This window comes from Rhinolophus sinicus, chromosome 8, assembly GCF_057876585.1.
Source record: "Rhinolophus sinicus isolate RSI-liver-muscle chromosome 8, RSI-T2T, whole genome shotgun sequence".
In the NCBI taxonomy this organism is placed as follows: domain Eukaryota; kingdom Metazoa; phylum Chordata; class Mammalia; order Chiroptera; family Rhinolophidae; genus Rhinolophus; species Rhinolophus sinicus.
Genome location: NC_142508.1, coordinates 74,308,133 through 74,334,762, shown reverse-complemented (window position 1 = coordinate 74,334,762; position 26,630 = coordinate 74,308,133).

Sequence of the window (26,630 nt, the reverse complement as noted above, 5' to 3'; positions counted from 1 at the left end):
AGGATAGACCATGTCTGTGTCTCCACGACCCTGAAACCAACCTCCGATAAGCAGAGTGGCAACTGAACAAGCTGCATGTAAACAGAATATTGTTCTTGCATACAGGCCAGCCTCTCCGTCCACCCCCAAAAAGCTGACATTTCAGCCAACTTCACCGCATTAGACACTGGACAGTCACCCCACAGATCTCAGCAAGAAGGGATTGAACTTCCCACTATCCAAATGGCTGAAGGGAGAATGGAAAGCAGACTCTGCTGCCTAGAGACTCAGCCTGAACACAGGAAGCAGAATCTAACTCCAGAGTGAGGGCCCCGGGAGACTTCACCCAACTTTCAGTTCTCATAAGCAGAGGGCCTCAAAGTCCCAACAGTCAAGGCCTGCATTCAAGCTCTAGCTCTGCTGCCCACTAGTTAATGCATCCTTTTCGGTCTCTTCACTATAAAATGGGAAATAGCAGTAACTATATCATGGTTAGGAATGTTAAATGACAAAATTGGCATTTAATTACATGCATATATTAAATGAGAAAATCGCATCTATTACTTTACATATAGGGAAGAGGTTGGCAGGGCTGAGCTATGGTTTGGTTTGGTTTTAATTGTGGGAAGAACCCTTGAGACCTACCGTCTAAGGTTTTTAAGCACAGAATACAGTATCGTTGACTGACTCTGTTATGTTTTAACAATCAAACTTCCATCCTGTTTTGCTGCTTCCATACATTCTCATCACATATTTGTTCAAACATTAAATGAGTTCCTACTAAGCACCAGCCTGATGAAGCACCAGAACCAACAACTGGGCAACAGCAAGATGAGCGCCACATCAGAAGGGAGGAAGGCATCCCACGCGGCTTCCGGAGGAGAGTGAGGGAGGACGTGGAGGGGAGGAAGCGCTCCGCTGCCCCTCGGCATCTCCGGCTGGCTCTCCTTCCAATGTCTGACGCTGCACACAGACCCCATCCTGATCCCGTCTCTTCTCAACTGCGTGCTCTGGGAGGCCAACACCTCTTGCTCCCCATCTACGCTGCTGACCTCCAGATCTTCATTCCCAACTGGACGTTTCTCCCAAGCACCAGATTTGATGGCCTGGGTGTCAGCTGGGTTCTCCGGAGAGCAGAGACGAAAACTGAATGAGGAGACTTATTGAGAGTCATGGTTGTGAAAGATAAAAGAGGCTGTATTATTTAGCCATTGCTGTGTAAGCTCATTATTGCTTTTGTCGTTCTTATATTTACTGAGTACTTACTATGCTAGCACTGTGCTAAGGACCAGGGAGCTGCGTGCGTGCTTTCACTGTTTATGAGTTAAACAGGCATTAAGAGTTAGAAGATTGGAGTTCTGTTCATGGCCTTGGCCATGTCCATCCCAGTCTCTGGGCCTCACTGTCCTCATGTGACAATGACAGGCTACACAACCTTGAACAGTCTTAACTAGATCTAAAGTTATGTTACACAGGACAAAATGGGTTGAACCAAACCAACTCATCAGTTGTGTCGGTCCCATCCCATTCCTCTGAGGTTAGATCCATACAGCTTGAGAAAAATGATCAACGATTCCTAGAAGGTATATTTTTAGCATTTCATCCTCAGCTTACATGCTCACGTGGAAGTGTGTGCTAACAAAACCCCAAAGCATCATTACCTAATGAAGCCTTAGAAAATATTCTGACTGCAACAGAGATGCTTCCGTAACTGAAGTTTACCCTGAGAATCCGTAAGGTTGTAAACGCAAACATCTTATACGGTAATAACTAGCACTAATTGAGCTCTGCAAAGGCCAGGCACTCTTTTAAACATTTGATAATGCATCATCTCATTTAATTCTGGCAACAACCCAACGAGGGTCGTCCCTATTTTATTGATAATGAAACCGGCAGAGAGGTTAAGCAAACATCCTCCCTGGCAGACTGGAGATGCGAGCCCAGGAAGTGGGCCCCCCGAGCGGGCTCCCCACCTCTCACACTACCCAGCGTCCTCCTGAAGTGTCATACCTGGGGTTCCCTACGTGCTCTGTCAGACTGTGGCTTCATTAGCACAACCACAACAATCTGCTTTATTACCTATAATCGCTTTCTGATGCTTCTAGCTAAGAAAATAAAGTTCAAACAGATACAGGAGATTCTTTTCAGAACTGGTTTCCAACAATCTAATGTTGATTCTCAACAATAAAGTGCATGAAGATACTTATGCTCTAAACTCAGGCCGGCACTCTCATCTGTGAAAAGCAGACGGTAAATATTTCAGACCTTGGAGACCATAAGGTCACTGTCAAAACTACTCAGATTTGCTATAGGAGGAAACAGGCAATAGTTAAACAAATGAGTGTGGCTGCATGTCAATAAAACTTTATTTATGGACACAAAAATTTGAATTTTATATAATTTTATGTGTCGCAAAATAGGACTCTTTTGATTCGTTTACAACCACTTAAAAATAGAAAACCATTTTTACCGTGGAGGATGAACAAAACAGGCAGTGGGCTGGATCCAGCCTGTGGACCATTGTTTGCCAACCCTGGCTCCAAACCGCTCACTTATATCTGAATCAGTCTTAGGGAACAGACAAGGTTTTCCTTAAGAGAAAAATACAAACACTATCTATTCATTTTTCTGATTACTTTGTAATATGAATCTATATTTTCTTGGTCAAGCTATGCCATATTTTTCCTAAAGATTTAAAATTTTATGTCACCAAATATTTAACCATCAAGAAGGTTAAATTCCACTTCTACCTCGGCTGCCAATAAGCAGACGTCAGCACCGTTGTCTGTTCTTGTTTCAAAATTCAAGCCCAAGACAAAGTAAAATATATTCCCAAATATCTACAAATGCACACATGAAATATAGGTGTATTTTAAAGAATAACCTAACAGAAAGTACTTTAAATTTCACAGCCACTGCTAATGCAGGCAGCTAATCCTATTTACATTCATATTAAGCCTTGGTATCTCTTTCCCTAAGATTTACCTATTTGTATGCTTGCATGAGTTAAACTGCCTTTTGCATGATATCAGTACTTTTGTAATTTAAATCTATAAAAGGCAATTTCTTTTAAATATACTTCCTAACAGTGGGTGAAAGAAGCACCCAAGTTATTTGAGAGCTGTACACCTCAGTAAACATGTGCACTGAACTCCAGGCAATGTGCAGGACGTGGGGATTAATCTTAGACTGTAGGAATGGCATGGAAAATAAAACCGTGGCTGAGAGAGAAAGCGCCTTTGCAAAGGGCCAGCTTGCGCCGTTATCGAAGGAAATGGTGTGTTTTAGAATTGGTATTTAGACAAGTAAAACTTTCTCATCTTCTGAGAGCACTAAGGACTGCATGCTTTCCTCATTGTGATTTTTTACATCCCAAATACCTTTAGCCACAGGATAAGCAAGTGTGACAATTTAATGTTGGTGGTGGCTGATAAACAGAACATGGTTGACCATTTGGTGGCCAGGGCAAATTTTAAGGTGTTAACTATGACTTCCAGTGGGACATAGGAAGCAGTGTACGTGGATATTTGGGGGATAGGGGTGAGGGTCTAAACAAGAGAACAAATTCAGTCCAGTTCAAGTTTTTCCTTCATGTAATTTCTAGGAAATGTTCACCTTCACCTTCTCCAGTTGACATGAGATGCAAATAGGTTAATGTCTAATCTTGCTCCAAAGAAGCAGTATCTTCCAGATATGTAGGGCACACACCAACACACTTCTTTTCTATCCAGGGATGGGATTTTCCTATCAAAAAGCACTGGGGCGCGAAGCCAGAGGGGAGGGACTTCCAGACGCACGCCCTGACTTGTGGCTACAAAGAGCATGTTCTCCCATGAGAACTGGCCCTCACGTTCACTTCCTCTGACTCAGGCCACGGCACATTGTACAGAGTTTACCAGGTCCTGGGCTTGAAGGAATTGATTTCCAACTTCAGCCTCATGCTGAAAGTAACCCCACAATGAAGTCGGGAAAATACTGCATCCCAAACTGGGCATCCAGAGCAGTGGGACTGGTCATCTTGGGACCTGAGACCAGACAGTACTAGCCCGGTTTCAGATGCAGGTGAGGAAGGGGAGTCCTTCCCTTTAATCTCTAAACTTTGACCTGTTCTGCCTCTGGGCAACACACCAAGTATCTGGATGGAAATGAGGCACTCCACTCACTACCAGATAATTCCACAAAGCTTCAGCCACTGGTTCAGGACTACTAAAGGCCACGCATGTGCATGCATCCCTGCTACACACACACACACACGCACGCACGCACACACACATACACACACACACATGCACACAAGCGCACGCGCACACACACACACACCCAAAAATCCACCACCCTGAAAGGAGCCATTATAAATGTTTCATGTGGAACTTTCACAACCCATCAGACTTGCCAGAGTTTTCAAATTAACTCCCTTTCTGCCCAAGGGGATCTCTCTGAAAGAGATTTCTTCAGCCTCCAACCTCCACAGAAAATTCTGAATTTGAAACAGAATGCAAATAATGCGTTTTGACTCCCTAATCAACAAATGGGATCAACTTGAACTGATTAAGAACCTTTGAAATTAGCTGTCTTTAATTCTCTCCATGGCCTGCTGCTGGTACTCTGAAGATAGGATAGGAGGTGGGTGGGTGGGTCAGTGTGTGTGTGTGTGTGTGTGTGTGTCTGCAGAGGCGGGGGGGGGGGGGGGGGCGGGGGCAGGGTAGAGTTTAGGAAGTTTTATTTCTTTTTTTTTTTTTTTCAGAGTTCATATGATCATCTTTTTTTTCAAAAAACTTTCTTTTTTATTTTATTTTAATGGTGACACAACTCTAAGAAAGAAAGCATTCACCTGGTACAATTATATGGCTTTTCATGAAGTACATTTCCAATAGTTACTTGGCTGTATGAAACCTGCACAACTTTAGTGGGAAAAAAAATACAATCTGAAATGAATGCATAAATAATATGCAACTGTCTAGACAGTATAGGTCACTCGCAAAGAGAGCAGGTCGGGGGAAAAATTGTCCATCAGTCAGACAACCATAACTGATTCTGATGCTAAATAATGGTGGAGATATTCAGCATTCTCTATGCGAAAGGCTTCGCTGAGCATCCGCTCTTCCCAAGTCAGTGGTCTTCTACTTATCGAGTGCTTTATGCAGTCTTTGGAAAATGCACTTGCTATTTAAGCATTAAAATTAATGCCCAAAGGATAGTGGGGGAGCAAGGGGGTGCCACTGACCTGTGTGATTGGCTTTTGGTAAAGCAAAAATAACCCTCCTCGGTCAACAGTATGAGCTTTCCACCCCACAGAATCTTAAATCGAGGTAGTTATGGAAACTTTAGGAGAGCAAAAGACACATACACACACACTTCATGGAATACTTTTGCTCACTAGTAATAATGTTAGATGACAGGTTCAGGCAATCAAATCTTGCACTGTCGTTTAAATTGTAATAATTTGTGTACACAGTGGGGGAAAAAAGGCTTGAAAACTAAACCAAATGTGTTAAATATTTATTCCCGCCTTTTAGCACCATGGACTCTGATGACCGTCTCTCCATCAGAGCAGGTGTCACTGCTGTCCCTGCCCTCCCAAACTATTGGCATGAATGAGGTTCATGAGCTTGTGCCCAGGGTGGGGGATGGCCGCTAGCTGGCTGTCAGCCTGACAGTCCCTCGTGCTCTTTGAGAGAGGAACCCAAAGCCATACCACCATGAAGTAGGCTCCATGCCCACAGGAGGAAACACCCTGCTCGCCTTGCTGGAAGCAGAATGATAATAAAATAACAAGAGTAACAGACACCTTTTCTCGAGTGCTTACTAAGTGTCAGTCAGGTGCTGAGCTAAATAACATCTGAATATCGCGGCCCTGCCTCATTTAGCACTCACAAAAATCCTGCCGTTGTAATGATTTATTTTCCTCCTTTTCCATTTGAGAAACGTGAGGCTCAGAAAGGTTAAAAAACTTGCCTGAAGCCAAACAGCCAGTAAATGGCTAAGAGCACATTTGATTCGAGGCTCCTTTAAAGCTAAGCTCATACTCTTAACCTCTGTGACCTTTTGCATCTCCTGGCTGCTCAACCCCCGACTCAGGGCAGACTTCTCTGTGAGGTGCAGTGGGTACCGTGCTTAGGGCCCAAGACACCTGAATAGTTTGCTTCTTGCAATAAGCAAGATACATATGTCAACTGTTGCTATAAGGGTGAGTATGATCCAGACTTGATTCTATTTCTATTCTGCCAAAGGAGTAAAATATCATTTTAATTTTTTTAATGGAGGAGGGGGTCCATGAAGACAAAAATGCTTAACAGCCATAGAAGTTCCTAAAGCAACCCTGTACCCCCTAGACCCTAGAGATCTTTTGGAGTCTATGTTCTTACTTGACCTAGAAGGAAACTGAGGCCTGGAGAGGGTCAGGGATACGTCCTTGATCTTCCAGCACGTGAGTGATTAAACCTGCACCCTTGTTCCTCCCAGCTGACTGACTTGCTTCCATATCAAACCCATGAGTCAGAAACCAAAAGCTGCTTCTTTTTGTTCCTTCTTGTAGTTTTCCACTATAAGTAAGTAGGGTGTCTACCTAAAATGGCATTTAATCGGCTTTTTCATTTTGCTATTGAGTATCTCACAAGTTGATGTCTTCGTGACTTTTGAAATATTGTAAATAGAAAAAGGCCAAGTGAGAAATATAATGATTCTAGGTGGCGCTTCCCGTGAGTTGCCACTTTTTATATTACATAGAATCCTGTACGTGAAAGGGTTCTGAGAAGGTTAAAAAGTGCTTACAGAGCTGAAAGACATTATTATGAGAAAGCATTTATTAGGCTGGATGTTTAGAACTCAAAAATGAAAACACTTTCCTTTAAAAACTGCCAGTGGACATTCTGGAACACCTATCTCAGCGATCCACCTTTTGGTTTTAAATTTGTCAGAGGCACCCTTGCTCAGGTCCTCTCACCAGGAGCGGGGTGGTGGCTGGCCCCGGTGACCCAAGGCCACCCTCTGCCACCTCTCCCTTCTGACAGGCAGAGATTTCCACCAGGCCGGCCTCATGACTGGGACCATTTCATCCTCCCGTCCCTTCCTTTTGGGCTGCCAACGTTATTTATTTTTAATGCCTTTGATTCATTTCCCTGTTGTTTTCACCAGGCAGCCAGCACACATCTGCTGCCACCAGGAGGTGTCAATAGTTCATACTGCTCAATTTGTCTGCCCCAAACCCACCGTAGGGCTGATTTTGCAATGCCTGCCTCTCAAGTTTCAATTTCAAAGTATTATGCTGCATTCTTAGCATTAAAGATTCATAGGTTGAATTAAAGATTTATTTTTAGGGGGTGCATTATTATAAGGCAAATCACGTTCTTTTCATTTTAGACATATTGGCTATTACGATTTCATCTTTTTTGCTAAAAGCTCAATTACATCAATATCACTCGAGACCCTCCAAACACTAAGCTAAAAGCCGGGCTTCTCAGCAGCCAAATGCCTATTGCCCTTTAAGGATTAACTTTTCTAAGAATGAATCCCATCCCTCTGATGCAGAGTTATCTCCCTAATAAAATAACTGATGGAGATACACCTCTGCTTAAAACCTCTGCTGGTTTCCCGTTGCTCCCAGAATGCATTTTAAACGCCTCCCTCTGTCTTACAAAGCCTTCCACAGCCTGCACCCTGACCACCTTTCACAACTCCCACTGCATCTCCTGCTCTCCTTCCCACCAGAGGAGACCAGGCCCTGCCAAAACTGCCCACCTTCTACGCAGGCAGATGCCTCACCCTACACCTTTCATTCAAGACCTAAGTTAAATGTCCCTCATCCGAAGGCAAGGCGTTCACACAAGCCTCTATAATTCAGCTTACCTGGCCATATTTTAAAAATATCTGTATGTCCATCCCTCCCCCAGACTGACTTCCCAAAGATAGGAATGGAAAATTATTCCTATTTGTAACCCCAGGGTTTAGCACAGTGCCAGGCACACTCCATAAAAATTAATAAGTAAGTAAAGAAATGAATGAGTGAATAAATGAATCCACCTGCTCAAGAACTCACACACCATGGTCAACAGAACATGACAACAAAATCAACATCAACATTTCGATTCGTATAGTAAAAACTGAGCATATAGAGGAAATAGCAAAATTCCCCAGGGGGCTTCTAACACAGGCTGTGACTACAGTAAGTGCTCTACATAATCCAAATGATCCAAATCTTTGGTTGGGACCAGAGCTTCTGAGATGTGTGTGCTGGGTGGAGGGAAGGTGTTTGGCACAGCACGAAAGAGGCCATTCTGGAAAGAAAAGGTCATAGACTTTCAGTTCTTAGGGATGAAGAAAGTCACAACAAGGACCCCTGGGGAAGGGGTAGCTATGATGGAACAGGGAATGTCTAGAAAAAGGAACATATGGTTCTCCTGACTCAGAAGCTACTGAGAAGGGCTGAGAGTGGCTCCTTTGCAAGGATGAAGGTGTTTTTACCTGGGGACTCAATTCCTGAACAAAGTTTTCAAAGTGCTATTTTGAACAGTGAGACAGAAAGGGCAAGGATAGAATATGCTGACAGGGGACAGCTATTCCCATGAGGGGGGTCAGCCCTCGTGTTTCTGGGAGAGGCCCCCCACCCCATACTCTGCTTTCCCTCTCTCCCCCTTCACTGGCTGGACACAAAAGAGAAGTGACCAGCCTGGTTCGTGGACTCAGGGAGGGTGTGAGCGTGGCTGGACCATCCCTGCCTCTCGCACGTCTGTCTCCTTCCAGAGGATGTCTCCTCGGGCTCCTGCACCCACAGGAACAGCACACCTGCCGTGGGCCTGGCGACTCCTTTCTGGGGTCAGATGGGAAGTCCATGTCTATGGGTCCAAACTAAGCAGGTTTTTCACATGGGCAGCAGTGATCCCATTTGCAGCGGACCAAGCAAGTGTCTGCCTTACAAAACGGGGCCGGCCTGGAGGATCCAAACTGGCAGCTGTAGAGGCCGCTAAACTCGCCCCTCCTGTGCGCAGAATCAATATACGCGCCTGTAGGGAGCAACGACCCCTGCGAGACAACTGAGAGCTGAGTGAACAGCTTCCGGCAATGAAACAGAAAGAGAGACTGAACAGGGAAGACCGGAGGCCGCAGAGCCCGCCAGCAGCTGTGAGAACTCTCGGGGCAGAGGCATGTATGTCCCCTCCACCCCCGCGCAGCGGGCGGGAGGCCTACCTGGTAGATCCCGGGACGGTTCCCAGCCACGCCGCCTGGAGCCTTGGCCTCCTAACGAAGGACGCAAGAGTGGTCGCAACAATGACCTGCCCTCCCTGCCCACAGGGGCACTGGGCAGCAGGCTGGTGCGCGGAGCCCGGAAGCCGGAAGTGACTGCCACAGTAGGTACCGGAAGTGACTCCTTGGTGCCTGCTGGAGGGGGGAGGGGGCGCCCAAGCACCGGAAGTGGCTGCGTGTTGGGCACCGGAAGTGGCTGCTGGTGTTAGGCCACAAAAGTGACTCCTTGTGTTAGCTGTTGGTAGTACCTGTGTGGTTCCAAACAGCTTCCCAGACTATCCCACACCTAGAGTCTGCACAGAGGTCACTTCTACACACTATCACTTTCTACAACTAACAAGAGAGAGACTATGGAGAAGGCTAGGAAGCTGAGGGAGCTCTCCGCGATCTGTGGGGATTCTCTGGTTAAAGGGCCAGTGTGGGGGCGGAGCCCCAGAGAGTAGTTTCCAGGCTCTCGGCCTCACATAGACAGGTGCTGGCTCAGGTAGTAAATAGCCAACTGTGATTGCATGGCCATCATCTGTGGCTAGTTGGCTGTCAGCTGTAACCAGTAAGCCATTGGCCACAATATAACTGCTGTGGCTACGAGGAAGGAGGAGAGAGGAGAAAAAAGAATGGGGCTAGCAAGAAGATGGCGGCTGGGCTGGCAAGCGTGGATGGCGGTTTGCGGACAGTGTGTATCCAGCCTCCAGTGAGAGTATAGTGCCGCCAGAGAGAATAAAGTGGTATGACTCCCCTACCTATGGCTCCGTGGGTGTTCCTTTTTGGCCTCACCATATCCTGCGTTCTTGTATGGGGAGCGGGAGCAGAGACCCTGCAGGCCTCCCCGCACGACAAATGGCGCAGCGAGCAGGGTCTCCCGCATGACACATGGCGTAGTCGGCAGGATATGGTGCCGGCCAAAGCTCTCCAAAGGACGGTGGAGCAGTTTGTGTGTATGAACACTCAGTCTCTGGAAGACCAGGAGGAGCAGCTGCCGGAGAACTGGACCCTCGTGGAGGGGTGGGAGGATGTGGACGGTTCTCCCACCAGCACAGGAAAAGCCATGCAGCTGCTGCAGAGATGGAGCCCCGTGGAAAGGTGGAAAGATGTGGACGGTTCTCCCACCAGCACAGGAAAAGCCATGCAGCTGCTGCAGAGATGGAGCCCCGCGGAGAGGTGGAAAGATGTGGACGGTTCCCCAACCAGCACAGGCCGGAGAAAGCGAAGGTCGTTGCAGCCCTGTGGGCCGGGGAAGTTCCTGCTCAGGCAGCCCGGATGCAGGACTTATAGTCCCAGGAGGTAACGCTTGCTGAGTCCTCCGTGGGAGATGAGGGTGAGGTCAAGGTCGTCCCTCACCCCCAGGACAGCCCTGGTGAATGACTATGGACTATGGGGAATTGCCTTCCATCCCTAATTTAATGGACCGCTTGACTGTTTGTTTGGGAACTGTTGTTAGTGGAACTGGGGGATATTTGCTTTTGTTTCTTGACTGGCCGCCATTGAGAATATGTAAGCACCTTGATTGTGAGTCGCTGTTGTTCCAGCAGGGTACCCTGAGAGGCACAGAGAGAGTGGCAGTGCCCTGAGAGCCCTGGCTGAGTCCAGGAAGTCTGGCTGAGCCCTGAAGATACCCTGGCTGTGCCCAGGAAGTCGGGCTGTTCCCAGAGAGAGTAGAGCCCTGGCTGAGTCCAGGAAGTTTGGCTGAGCCCTGAAGATACCCTGGCTGTGCCCAGGAAGTCGGGCTGTTCCCAGAGAGAGTAGAGCCCTGGCTGAGTCCAGGAAGTTTGGCTGAGCCCTGAAGATACCCTGGCTGTGCCCAGGAAGTCGGGCTGTTCCCAGAGAGAGTAGTAGAGCCCTGAAGGTACCCTGGCTGTGCCCAGGAAGTCGGGCTGTTCCCAGAGAGAGTGGCGGTGCCCTGAGAGCCCTGGCTGTGTCCAGGAAGTGTGGCTGTGCCCACAGAGAGTGGTGGTGCCCTGAGAAGCCCTGGCTGTGTCCAGGAAGTGTGGCTGTTCCCAGAGAAAGTGGCAGTGCCCTGAGAAATCCTAGCTGTGCCCGGGGAAACTAGTGGTACCCTAAGAAGTCCAGGAAGTCTGGCTGTGCCCAGGAGTACTGGTGGTGCCCTGAGAAACCCTGGCTGTGTCCGGGAAGACAGGTGGTACCCTAAGAAGTCCAGGAAGTCTGGCAGTGCCCAGGAGTACTGGTGGTGCCCTGAGAAACCCTGGCTGTGTCCGGGAAGACAGGTGGTACCCTAAGAAGTCCAGGAAGTCTGGCAGTGCCCAGGAGTACTGGTGGTGCCCTGAGAAACCCTGGCTGTGTCCGGGAAGACAGGTGGTACCCTAAGAAGTCCAGGAAGTCTGGCCGTGCCCAGAAGCACTGGTGGTGCCCTGAGAAACCCTGGCTGTGCCCAGAGAGCTTGGCTGTGTCCAGGATATTGCATTCACCCCCAGGCTCCTCGCACAGGTCCCCTCGCGGAAGACGCTTGTCGCGTAGATTGTGAGGCGAGAGCCTGTAGGGGTGGAGTGTGGGGGCGGAGCCCCAGAGAGTAGTTTCCAGGCTCTCGGCCTCACATAGACAGGTGCTGGCTCAGGTAGTAAATAGCCAACTGTGATTGCATGGCCATCATCTGTGGCTAGTTGGCTGTCAGCTGTAACCAGTAAGCCATTGGCCACAATATAACTGCTGTGGCTACGAGGAAGGAGGAGAGAGGAGAAAAAAGAATGGGGCTAGCAAGAAGATGGCGGCTGGGCTGGCAAGCGTGGATGGCGGTTTGCGGACAGTGTGTATCCAGCCTCCAGTGAGAGTATAGTGCCGCCAGAGAGAATAAAGTGGTATGACTCCCCTACCTATGGCTCCGTGGGTGTTCCTTTTTGGCCTCACCATATCCTGCGTTCTTGTATGGGGAGCGGGAGCAGAGACCCTGCAGGCCTCCCCGCACGACAAATGGCGCAGCGAGCAGGGTCTCCCGCATGACAGCCAGTCAGTTCCATTGTTTGCATTCCCCCCACCTCCATTGGGTGGGCAGTGGCTCTATGCAGGTGCTTTTGCCTGCCTGCGAGGTTGCTGCAGTGTGTTTCCAGCCCATTTAGGCCCTAACAAAGGGAGCAAGCAGGATCAACAGGGCATTGCTACATGCACCTGGCCTCCGCACCAGGAGCTGCTGTGGCTTGGTAGGCCAGTGCCCCAGACTCCTTAGGCCCCCACTGAGGTCCTACTGGCCGGCCAAAACCAGGTGCACCTGGGGCATAGTCTACACAGACCCCGCTTTTACACAAGGCCTCTTTTCCAAGACTGGAAGAGATAGCTATTTTGTCTAATTCTATCAATAAATATAGAAAGCCAAACAAAATGCACAAAAAAATAGAAGAATGTCTCTCAAATGAAGGAACAAGAAAAATCCCCAGGAGGGAAAAAAAAAACTCTAAGGAAATGAAATAAGTAATATGTCTGATAAAGAATTCAAAGAACCGGTCATAAGGATGCTCGCCAAACTTGAGAGTGGGGTAGAGGAACTTAGGGGAAACTTCAACAAAGAGTTAAGAAAGTATAAGAAAGAACCAAGCAGACCTGAAGAATAAAATAACTGAAATGATAAACACATTAGAAGAGATCCACAGCACATTAGTGAACGCAGAAAAACAGATCAGGGACCTGGAAGACAGACTAGTGGAAATCAACCAATCAGAACAGCGGGGGGGGGGGGAGGAAAAAGACTTAAAAAAACCAAGGCTTCTAGGATAACATCAAGTACTCAAGCAATCGTATTATACAGATCCCAGAAGGAGAAGAAAAAGAGAAAGGAATCGAAATTTTATTTAAAAAAATAATGGCTGAAAACTTTCCTAAGCAGGGAAAGGAAAGAGACATCCAGGCCCTGGAAGCACAGAAATTTCTAAACAAGATGAACCCAAAGAGACACACACCAAGATATACTGTCATTAAAATGGCAAATGTTAAAGATAAAGACACAATCTTGAATGAAGTGAGAGAAAAACAAGTTACACACAAAGGAAACCCTATACGGCTATCAGCTGATTTCTAAGCAGCAACTTTACAGCCAGAGGGAGTGGCAGGACACCTTTAAAGTGCTGAAAGAAAGGAAACTAGAATAATTTACTCAGCAAAGTTATCATTCAGAATCAAGGGAGAGAGAGTTTCCCAGACAAGCAAAAAAACTAAAGGTGTTCATCATCATTAAACCAGCTTTACAAGAAATGTTAAAGGGTCTTCTTTAAGTAGAAAAGGTAAGTTCATAACCAGAAATAAGAAAATACGAGAGGGAAAAACCTCACAGAAAAGCTAAGTATTCAGCAAATACAACAAATCAGACATTTAAGAAGTTACTATGAAGGTTAAAAGAAAAAAGTATCACATTCAATTCAAACTATAGTAAGTAGCTAGGAGACATACAAAAGATCTAAAATATGACATCAATAAAATAAAGCATGAAGGGGGTAGTAAAAATTAGTACTAATAGAATATATTCAAACTTAAATTCCCATCAGCTTAAAATAGACTGCTATAGATTTAAAAATGATATACATAAACCTCATGGTAACCGCAAACCAAAGACCTACAAAATATATACAAAGAACAAAGAAAAAGGAACATAAATAAAACATTAAAGAAAAACAGCAAACCACAAGGGAAGAGATCAAGAGAAGAAGAAAGGAACAAAGGACAACTGCAGAAACAACCTAAAAACAATTAACAAAATGGCAATAAGTACATACTTATCAATAATTACTTGAAATGTAAATAGTTTAAATGCTCCAATAAAAAGATATAGGATGGCTGAATGGATTAAAAAAAACATGAGCCATCTACATACTGCTTATAAGAGATTCACTTCAAATCGAAAGACACATACAGATTAAAATTGAAGGGATGGAAAAAGATATTCCATGCAAATAGAAATGAAAAGAAAGCTGAAGTAGCAATACTTCAGACAAAATGAACCTTTAAAAATGTAAAAAAAAAAAACAACAACAAAAAAAAAGACAAAGAAGGACATAATTATAAAAGGGTCAAATCAAGAAGAGGATACAACAATTATAAATATCTATGCACCTAACATAAGAGCACTAAATATATAAAGCAATTATTAATGGACATAAAGGGAGAAGTCCTTGGTAATACAATAATAGTAGGATATTTTAATACCCCACACACATCATTGGATAGATCATCCAGAGAGAAAAATATTAATGAAATATTGGCCTTAAACATCACATTAGAGGAGATTGACTTAATAGACATTTTTAGAACATTTCATTCAAAAACACAGAATAGATATTTTTCAAGTGCACATGGAACATTCTCCAGGATGGATCACTTATTAGACCACAATACAAGCCTCAATCAATTCAAGAAGATTGAGATCCTATCAAGCATCTCTTCTGACACTACAATGGTGTGAAACTAGAAATCAACTACAAGAAGAAAACTGGAAAAAACACAACTATGTGGAGACTAAACAACATGCTACTCAACAATGAATGGATCAAAGAGGAAATCAAGCAAGAAATCAAAATCTATCTTGAAACAAATGAAAGTAAAAATTTTCAAAATTTATAGGATGCAGTAAAAGCAGTTCTATGAAGAAAGTTCATAGCTATGCAGGCCTACTTTAAGAAACAAGAAAAATCCCAAGTAAACAACCCAACTCTACACCTAAAAGAACTAGAAAAAGAACAAACGAAACCCTAAGTAAACAGAAGGAAGGAAATGGTTACTATCAGAGCAGCAATAAATGAAATAGAAATTTAAAAAATAAAATAGAAAAGATCAATAAAACTAAGAGTTGGTTCTTTGAAAGATAAATAAAATAGACAAACCTTTAGCCAAACTCATCACAAAAAAAGGACAAAGAGCCCAAATAAATAAAATTATAAATGAAAGATGAGAAGTTACAACTGACACCATAGAAATATAAAGAATCATTAGCGAATACTATGAACAATTATATGCCAACAAATTCAACAATCTAAAAGAAATGGATAAATTTCTAGAAGTATATAACCTCCCAAGACTGAACCCGGAAGAAATACAAAATCTAAACAGACCAATTAATGGCAATGAAATTGAAGCAGTGATCAAAAACTCCCAACAAAGAAAAGTCCAGGACCAGATGGCTTCACAGGTGAATTCTACCAAACATGCAAAGAATTAATACCTATCCTTCCACAAAAGACCTTAAATAGCCAAAGTAATCAAGAAAGAACAAAGTGAGAGGTATCACAGACCCTGATACCAAACTATACTACAAAGCTACAATAGTCAAAACAATATGGAACTGGCATAAAAACAGATATATGGATCAATGGTCTAGAATAGAGAGCCCAGAAATAAATACCCCACTTAGATGGTCAATTAATCTATGATAAAGGAGGCAAGGGTATACAATAGGATAAAGACAGTCTCTTCAATAAGTGGTATTGGCAAAACTGGACAGATACATGCCAAAAAAAAAAAAAAAGAAAGAAAGCAAGCAAGCAAGCAAGCAAGAAAGAAAGAAAGAAAAGAAATTGGACCACTTTCTTACACCATACACAAAAATAAACTTAAAATGTATTAAAGACTTAAAAATGTTAGACCTGAAACCATAAAACTCCTCGAAGAAAACATAGACAATAAACTCTTTTAGATTGCTCTCGCAATATTTTTGTTGATATATTTCCTTGAGCAAGGGAAAGAAAAGAAAAAAGTAAACAAATGGGACTGCATCAAACTAAAAAGGTTTTGTACAGTGAGAGAAAACATCAGCAAAATCAAAAGACAACCTACTAAATGGGAGAAGATATTCGCAAATGATACATTAGATAAGAGGTTAATATCCAAAATACATAAAGAACACATACAACTTAACAACAAAAAGCAAAAAAACAAAAAAACAATCTGATTTACAAATGGGCAGAGGACCTGGATAGACATTTCTCCCAGAGACATACAGATGACCAATAGATAGACATATGAAAAGATGCTCAAAATCATTAATATCAGGTAAATGCAAATCAAAACCAAAAGAGATATCATCTCACATTTATCAGAATGGTGATCGTCAATAAATCAACAAACAAGTTTTGGCAAGCAATGGAGAAAAGGGAACACTTGTGCACTGTTGGTGGGATTGTAAATTAATGCAGCCACTATGGAAAACAGTATAGAGATTCCTCAAAAAATTAAAAGCAGAGATGTCATGCAATCCAACAATCTCACTTCAGGGTATTTATCCAAACAAAACAAAAACACTAATTCGAAAAGATACGTGCACTCCTGTGTTCATTGCAGCATTACTAGTAATAGCCAAGGTATGGAAGCAACTTAGACATCCATCAATAGATGAACGGATAATGAAGATGTGAGATATATACATATACAATGGAATATTATTCAGCAATAAAAATGAATGAAATCTTACCATTTGCAACAGTGTGGATGGACCTAGAGTGTATCATGCTTATTGAAATAAGTCAGAGAAAGACAAATGTCATACGACCTCACTTATATGTGGAATCTCTGAAAAAAAAAAAAAAAACCCAACAAGTGAATAAACCAAAAAACTGGAAACAGACTCATAGATACAGAAAATAAGCTGATGGTTGCCCAAGGAGGGGGGTAGAGGGATTGGAATAAAAAAGAAAAGTACACATTCAATAAAAAGTAACTAGAACAAAAGAAAAAAATGAGTACTACATATAGCCCATTCATTCAATAAACATTTATTTTAAATTGAGGGGCAGCCTAATACCTTATCTTGGAGAAGGGTGTGAGAAGCAAGACATGGAAGCCTAATTACTGGGCCACAAATTCCAGCCACATTTTCTAGGTGAGTGATGCCTGCATTAAGATGATGCTCTCATCTTCATTGACCTGTTTCTTGCAGTTATGTCTTGATTAATTTGGAACTTGGAGGTCAATGGGTTTCAAATAGCCTCTTCTAAAAGTCCATCAGGTTGCCTGCTTTCTTTTAGCTCTGAGTTGAAATAATGGGCCCTTGGACCACTGCAGAACCCATGGACAGATCTCTTTTCTCAACTGACATTTCTGATTTAAGGAGTCTGCTCCACTTGATCTCATTTGAGGTCTCCATTTATTGATCCAGAAGAGAACCCTGAGTCCCACATCAGTCCTGGAGGCCTGAACGAAACCCAGGTGTGAGCAACAATCACAACAGCATGAACAACTCGGTGAATATCAAACTGAATCCAACTGTTCATTGTACTCAATGTGAAATAAAGTTTCACTAAAGACAAATGAACTAAAGGATCATTCAAATAGGACTGAACCTAGTTGTTAAAAACAAAAACACCCTCACCTACTGCATCAAAATAAATCAAATCTTCAAAATGTTTTCTGAATCAAACTGATGTTATTCTGTTCAAGTATCAAATACACATCAGGTGATACTTTTTTCCAGGCACAGAAAAATATTCAGCTAATTTAACAGCATTTACTGCTTCCCTCTCATCCTTTTAATTCCTCTAAATTAAATCACATTCTTTTTTGGTCACCACCTTTCAATTCTGTTTCATCTTTAATAGTATATATGCATGAATGACCAACAAAAGTAACGACAAGATTTTATCTAACTTAGTAAAATATTTCATGTTTTCTCAAAGGAGAAAATTTGAAATTCATGGCTGAAGCCCATATGATGATGGAATTTCCTCTTCTTAAGAAGCTTGAAAGAATTTTTGAAGGATGATCTTTTCATAGATTTGAAGTAGATGAAACGTGTCTCATTGCCATCCAGGTAGTTAGCCTGTGGGGCTTCTAGTTCTGACTTGCACGCCGCTCAAACCAGACAGCAGAGTAATATTTAAATAAGAGGTTTCTTTATTTTCTCATTCATTCATTTATTCATTCAACAAATATTCAGTGAATGCCTCTGCGATAGGCCCATAGTGAATCCAGGGGAATTAAGAGTAAATAAATCATAGCCCTCCTTGGAGTTCACCGATTAGTAGAGGAAACAGAAATATCAGTGGATAAATCACCATAGAATAAGGGCTACAGAGAAGTAACAAGGAACTCTGAGAACCCTTTATGTTTCTGATTAATGGTAGTGACCATTTATCCATAGATAAAACACCTATTTCCAAAGAATTCAAGTTCAAGGAAATAAGCTTATCCAATTCTATTTAACTGCATTCTGTCATGCAGGAGGTACTTAACCTCACAGAGCCCGCTGACAGCATCAGCTGCACAGCGGTCTGCAGGCTGGGTTATGGCTAGACATGACACGAAGGAATGGGTGTAGCCAACTGACTATGCACTTACTTTGGGCCAGCACTGTTCAAAGAACTTTAATTCATTGCACCCTCCAAACCACCCTGTAAGGTAGGTACTAACGTAATCCCTATTAATAAAAGATGAACCTAAGAGACTATGGAGATGAATAACGCCTCCCAGCCCACAGTGTGTAAATGGTAGAGCTTATACTTTTATTTATTCAGTGGAATGCAACCTAGTAGGGTTCTCTTGTGCTAACTTCCTGCTATAGGTGTTCTCTCTCTCTCATAAAAATAAGGTGCAATATTTACAAAAGCAATTTAATCGTCCTTCAGGGGTTTGGGCATTCTGAGTCAATAAGAATGTTCTGTTTTCTCAAAAATTTAACTTTTCATCTTTTATGAATCTTCTCATATAGGTCTAACACATACAGCTTATACTTTTTAAAAGCAGTAACATGAAGTAACAGGTAAAAATGTGTAATCATAAAAATGTATGTAAAAATATATAAAAGTAATCATCTGTTTTTTCTTTCAATGAGACAAACCCAAATCAGTAAAGTTCAGGTCCCTAAATACATTTAAGAAACATGCACATAAAATCACTAAAAAATTATAGGTTATTTAAGAAAAACCGTAAGAACAAGGCCCTCCCTTACTTTTCAAAGATGAAAGAAGGAAGATTTATTGAACTCTTGTGAAATAAAGATTTGAGCATTCATTCTGCCTGAGGGGCTGAATCTTAGTCATCATGCCTCAAGTTCTCACAACCAGACAGCACTTTGAATTAAAGCATTATCATCAGAAAGGCTCCATATTCTGTATGTTACTTCAGAGGAGAGGAAGCTCCTTATGACATATTAGCATCTTGTGATAAATTATTACAGCTTAATTTTTCGAACTAGCCAACTACAACCTGGGAAGGCATTCAGCAGAAATATAAAAGAATAGGACTCGGGAAAAGTAAATTATAATTAAGAATTAATCTTCATGGCTTTTCCTGTTCCTTTGAGAATCTTATCATTTTGTGAGAACTCTTTACATAAGTTAGTGAAAATCTAATGTTTTTGCTTCTTAGCCTTCCTTTCCCTTCTTCTGGTAACAGAATCACTCTGTATGATGAAAAATGCATCCCAGGTATTTTGTATAGCATGGACCTACCCTTTTCCCTGCCACAAGGGTAGCACATGATCCATGCCTGGCTAGAAACATCAGTGGTCAACCTACGAGAATGTAGGAACAAAAGAGAAACAGAAACAAGAGAGAAAGAAACACTCCAGATACAAGGATTATTCAATGATAGACCTGTGACCCAAGCTGGTCCAAAATCCTTCCAAAAACTTCTCTGCTGGAGCCATCAGAGAAGCAGCACTCTTTTCTGGGGGACTAAATTGCTAGGACAGGAGAGACTGGGCTACAAGCAACCAACATGGCTTTCTAGTGAAGAGAGTGGCAGGCAAGTCCCAACATTATTTGGTGAACAACCCAGTTTTTTCCTGCTAATTTCAATGTTACCTTTACTTTGTCCCAATCCATATTCATGTTTGGATTTCTGTCTTGGCTCTCTATGTTCCATCAAGGGCCCCCTCTTCCTGCACCAGTTCTGCACCAGCTTTAATTAATGAACTCTTACACTTGGCAGATGAAAGTTCACCCTCGTTCTTCTTCTTTCTCTGGCTGTTCTTGCACATTTAAACTTTAGATTCATTTTAGAATCATTTTTTTATTTGTTTGTTTGTTTCACAAACACATTGCTAGGATTTTGGGGGCACTGGATATGTATACAATTTGGAAGGAAGTGGTATCTTATAATATTGAGTCCACCCATGCAAAGATGAGATGTACTCTTGAATTATTAAAGTTCTTTTTGTGTCCCTCAGTAGAGTTTAGTAACTTTCTGTACGTTAGTCCTGGGCATTTTGTGTTTTTGCTAATTTTTAAAAATGAGATTGTTTTAACCATTCTATTTTCTAAGTAGTGTTTACTATTATATCAGAAAGCTATTGGTTTTACCATTAGGATAGTAAACCCTCTCGGTTCTAACAATTTCTCAGTAATTTTTTAGTATTTCAAGGGGACAATTTTAATAACTGTAATAACAATATTTTGCCACCTCCTTTCTAGTAGAGAAACTTCATTTCTTATTTTCATTAATTATATTGACTAGTACTTGCAGAACCTTGTTAAAACGTATCAAATCTAACAGGGCATGTCGATCTTATTTCCAAGTATAAAATTATTCTAGTGGGTTAAGTAGTAAGCAAGATATTGACTATTGGTTTGAGATTATATACATGATAAAACTGTCACACCTCGATTAAAGAAGTATTTAATATTCAACTATTTTTTGCCTTTTATTTGTTGTTGAGGCAAAACCTTACCTGTGAAATGCACAGATTTTACTTGTTATAGTTGGATGAGTTTTGAAAAGTGCATACAGCTGTATAACATATACCCCTAACAAAATCTGGAACATTTCCATCATCCCAGAAAGTGCCTTCCTACCTTTTCCATTGATCCCCATCCACACCCCAGCTGATGCTTCTGTGACCAGAAATGTGCCCTAGGAATTTAACTCTTATTTATATCAGTTAGCCTATAGTAAAACTGATTTCATTATGAGTCATTTTGCTTAAAGTTGCAGTTTCTAAGAACTATCGACGACGTTACATGAGGACTTACCGTATTCACAAAGTTTTGCAATCATCACCACTATCTAAGTCCAGAATATTTTCATCACCCCCAAAAGAAGCTGCATCCCCATTAGCAGTCACTCCTCAGCAGGGTCCCATACATGGTGTCATTTGAGAACGCATGACTTTGAGTTTGGGAAAGGTCCCATGGACCTCTGGATGTGTCTTGTCCAGCCCATGAGGGTTTAATGGCGTGCTCATGAAGGAGCTCAGGGCTTTCCCAGCAAGGGAAGAGATGTTCCTGATATGAAACAGGTGAGGCAGGAAAGGAGGCTGGTCTTAAACTAGAGGGGAGATTTCTCCCTCTCTCTCAGGTAACCAGAGGAAAGAGCATGGTTGGAGATGACAGGGATGGGGACCAAACAGATTAGCTAAAATGAGATAGGACCATGGCAAACAGGAGGTCCTAACTGAGATACCTGTGGTATCAGTAGGGTAAACCACTTGGCCAGGTCTTCCCCTGCCTGTCCCAGTTCCTGGGATTCCCTTCGTCCTGGGTGAATTGGGACACCTGGCCAACCTCGGTGTTAGTCGTGTTACTCTTTGTGACTTTCATAACCTGGTAAGAGGCAACCAGCTGAGACTATGAGTATTAACAAGACTGGTTAGGGGAACACACTAAAGGGTCTTCAAAGACCCCCAGAGAAAGATAGGAAAGATAACAGGGATGGGGAAGCTGAACTTCCCATAGGAGCTTAAAGTACTATTTCCATGTTAAAGAGAAATCCTGACCTTGAAACAGGTGAACTTGGGGACATCTGGGTTACATATATTTCTAGACAATCTTCCTCTATTGTGTGGAAAAACACATGGCAACCTCAGAATTGATTTTCCGTTCATTTCTTCGGTAACAAATATACAAGTGACATTTTTCATTCCAGTGCCAGGTGTTCCAATGTTGAATTGCCTATACATAAACTCTTCTTCAGTGGAAGGAGCCAGACAATAGTCTTAAGAGTCTTCATAGCCTACCACTTCCTAGTTGTAGGACCTTAGGAAAATTTCTTAAGTCTCTGAAGCATCATTTCCCCCATGACTTCAGTCTTTTAGAATTACTCAAGAGAATTAAATGAGATAATTTATATCAACCATATTATGACATCTGTGGGCCCTTGGCATTTTGTCTCTGTGGGCCCCTTTTCCCATACAAAAATGATTAAAGTACAAATATAATCCAGATTGGATTCCTTTTATTATATTAATTTTTAATGTTATGAATTGATTAATATGTTAATATATTAACATTACATTCACTGTTTTCTTCTAGCTTTAAAAGAAATTAAAATTAAAACATTTCCGTGGGCTCTAGGTTACTTTGCCTCCTAAGTCAGCCCTCACATGTGCCTGACAGGATTAGCACATAGTGGGTGCACTGTAGTTTTTATCCCCTGTTTCTTCCATTGCACATCGAATGAAAAGTTTTCAAAAACTTCAAGTGGCAAATTAACATTCAAGAAATAAAGTAAAAAGAAAATGTTCCCCAAGCCAGTGGATATCTGTAACAGCAGGTTTCACTTATAGTGAATATCACTTTACTGCTTTTAACAAACTTCAAAGCCAATGTTGTAAGGCCATTCATTCTACATGTCTGTTTCACATCAGTCACAATTATATCCCAGCTTCACTTCGCTCCCCTTGTTATACCTCATAAATTGTGTAACGAGAATGTATGTGTAGTATATGGATTACATTAGGAATTGTCAGAAGTAGCCAGATAGTAAGCATTTGCAGTCACCTCCCTTTTGGCGTATCGGAACTGCTCTGAAGGTACGCGAATGGGGGACGAAAACACAGCTCGGGGAAAGAGACTCTACGTTCTGACCCGGCCCTCTAGAGAACTGAAATTGCCATCACCACATTTAAACAGCAGTGCTACAGTTCTAAGACAAATATGTTCATTTCCCTGTTGAATGATCATACGAAAAATAAAAACAAAAATCAAATGTTCAGTGAGAATGAAACCTTGATTGTGGTATGTGGGGGAAATGTGGGTTTCCAGAGCAGACTAGGTGAGCCCCAGAGAAGTCATTCCGGCAGTGAGGAGGGGAAAATGCTGTTATCCTGTAAGAAGTGCTCTCTGCCACATGCCGGTAAATGAAGGCAACGTCTCTGGAGTTCCACACGTCATTGTCCTCTGCTCTTTCACTCACAGGGAAGACCCTGGGTGTCAGCAGCCATCCTTCGCATAAGGAAACAACTACATGAAATGGCAACCTGGGGCCCCTCTGGCAACCATTTGGACAGCAGCAGAGCACTCTACTTTCCCGTCCCCCCTTCCCCCCAGCACCACTTTTGGTCTTTTCTCTTCACATTGTAAAGAACCAAGGAAGTGACTCATCAATGGCAAGCAAATTTTTCTGTTTGAATGATACAGTTAAAAAAAAAAAAAAAAAAAAAGCTGTATGGTCAAAGAATACAGATTCCTTGTTCTAAATGAAAGAGCTTTAATAGATTTATATTTATCACTCATGTTGCATTCATAAGATCATTGAAATTCAAGACTGTCTCATTTATCTAGCAATGTGAGAGAAAGAGCTGCTTCCCACATGTGGCTTTTCCTGATAACCCACGCTTTATATCCTTTGAAGCACCAGCACTTGCTAAAATTGAATCTTTTTTTTTTTTTTGATAGAAAAATTTCCAAATATCACACATGTTTCCCAGCCTTTTTAAACAGACTTTCCTGAAACATAGTTTAGCTTTTCTTGAGGGTCATCCTATGGCCTTCTGCTAATGCATGAGAGGTATAGTGGTGAAAGGACTCTGCAATCAGACCCTGATGCTGCTGTATTGACCATGAAACCCTGGCAGGTTACAAATTTCTGAGAGCTGCTACCTTCCCATCCATAGAAATGGGATAAAACCTGCTGCCTCTTGAGAAATGCTGGAGGGGGGGGGTTAGGTGACCTGCTACTTATTTAAAAGGTTCAGCATGATATTAAGCATTAAAAAAAAAAGTGTAGTAAAAAATAAATGTATAGTAAATAAAAATAATAAGCAAAATTAAAATGTACTAAAACCATAATAAACCAAAAGAACATTGCTGTAATACAGAGATATCTTCAAAGGCTTTTTAATGAGCATCATTAATTCTACCCACCATGAATGGCCACAGATCCTAATGCTTTTTGAGTTTCTTATTGTCTTTTCATAGTTTTCCTAACTTTTCTTTTTATAATCCAGCAGTTTTCCCTTCTCACTGGGGTCAGTCAGTGCCTACCTCTGGTGGCATCTCCTCAAGTATTTTGCTTCTAACATTCTGGGAGATTGGAAACCACATAAGCAAGTTGGACAGAAGTATTTTTAAATAAGAGCCAGTGAGTTCTAAGGCATGGCTATAGGTAGTTTTTCCTGTGAGGAAAATAAAAAATTGACTTTTAGTGCATTATGTTAGTGAGGGTGGGTTAGGTTGTGCTGCAGGAACAGCCAACTGGGAAATCTGAGGGAGCTTAACAGAGCAAAATCTTGTTTCTCATTTATTTTGTGTGTCCACATGGGATACAGGAGGGCTCTACTCAAAACGGTCATTTAGAAACAAATAAGGCTCCATCTCAACTCATGTTTCTGCAGTCCTCATATAGGGGACTGCAAAGCGGTGAATTGCTCAGTAGGTCTTACAAATTCTGTAGGATAATACATATGTTGTTATGCTTACATTTTATTGGTGAATACAAATAACATGGCCACACTTATCTTCTAGAGGGCAGATAAATGCAATGCTATCATGGGCAGGCAAGGGGATGGAAGAGAACTAGGTTATCTCATGCCTGGCTTTGGGTTTATAAATTTAGCTAATCATAACCCTCGCTTGTATTTATTGAATGCTTTTATCATGTGCTATGTGCTGTACTGGATGTTTCACATGTAATGTTTATTTCTCCCCTTTTTTTTTCATATGAAGTAATTTTCATGTACTACTTGCCAAAATAGTCTTTTGATTCTGAAATTGACTTTATTTTACTTTCACCCTGGAATTCACTTTATTTTACTTTCACACTTTTTCTCTCAGAAATTTAAAAGGATTATTTCTGTGCATTTATAACTACATTTATAACATAATAGCTGTACTTTGCCAGCTATTATTGCTTTTGAGAACTATACTTCTCAGTCTAATTGTCATCTATTTGTAGGTAATTTGTTTTTTCTCTCTGGTAGTTTTTAAAGTTGATACTAAGAAGTTGAACTCCTGTATTCAAAAGTGGGTTTGTTTTTAATTGAACAACATGGAATCTGGTGTGTTTCTTTAATTTGAAGGCTCATGTCTTAAATAATAAAAATTATTGACTATTATCTCTTTGTTTCTTACTCTATTTTTTCCATTTGGAACTCTCAATAAACATGTATAGGATCGTCTCATTGGATTAACTTTTACATTTTCCATCTCTTTATCTTTGGTGTTATATTCTGGGTGATTTCCTCAGATCTTCCTTCCAATTCACTTATTCTCTCATCAGCTGTGTCTATTTTATAGCCGAACTGGTCTATTTAATTTTCATTTCAATTACTATATTTTTCATTCTTAGAATTTTTCCCCCAAATCTGCATATTTTCAAATAGTTGTATTCTTCCTTTGTGATGACTGTTCCTTTCTCCATGTTCTTGAAATGTTTTAAAATATTTATTTTAAAGTCTTTTAAAGATTGTTCTATTATTTCCAGTTCTGAAGAGGCAAATTTTCCCAGTTGTTTCACCTATTGGCTCCTTCTGTTTTTGCTTTCTTTCCTTTTCTTTGTCTTCTTTTTCCTTCTGTAAACTCTTCTTTCTGAAGATGAGAGAGAAAGGGGAGTCCACAGAAGTTTCTTGTGCTCTAGAGCATCCCTGTGGTAGTATTTTTACATTTACCAATTCTGGACAAGATTTTAGGATAATTTCTTAATTTTGGGTCCCTGCTGTAACACATGAGTAAGAGGAATTCAGGAGTAATAGGAATTCAGGCCTTATACCATTTGTGGCACAGATATTCTTTGTGTGTGTGTGTGTGTGTGTGTGTGTGTGTGTGTGTAATTCCTATTACTCTCGTGGTACAGGAAAATTACAAGTTTCTTTTCTAGTCCCCTGGCTAGTGGGTGGTTTCTGTAGTCCCTGACTCAGTGGATACAAGATAAGCTCTTCAGGACCCCTGGCTTAATGCAGGGAGCCTGGTTCTTACTCCTGGCACTTGTGAGTCCCAGGCCTGCATAATCTGGCTCATAGAGCTTCAAAACTTCAGCTGCTACAGCCTCTCTCTCCTGCTGACTCACATGGGAGCATTTTCATTTCACCTCCCTCTTGTCACTGTAACAATGAGTCTTCTCTTTGTTTCTGGCACTTGAGGACTTTCTTTTCTTGGTTTTGAGTTAGAAACGGTGTTGAAAATTGACAAGGCGGGTATGTATGTTTACACTAATATTTATATATGTTTGAAGTGAGAGGGCTGTTATTTTGTTTCTGTTTTTGTTTTTCATTAGTTCAGGTTGGTGCCACTGAACTGCTGCCATGGCGCGGGGGTGAGGAGTAATGCACAGGG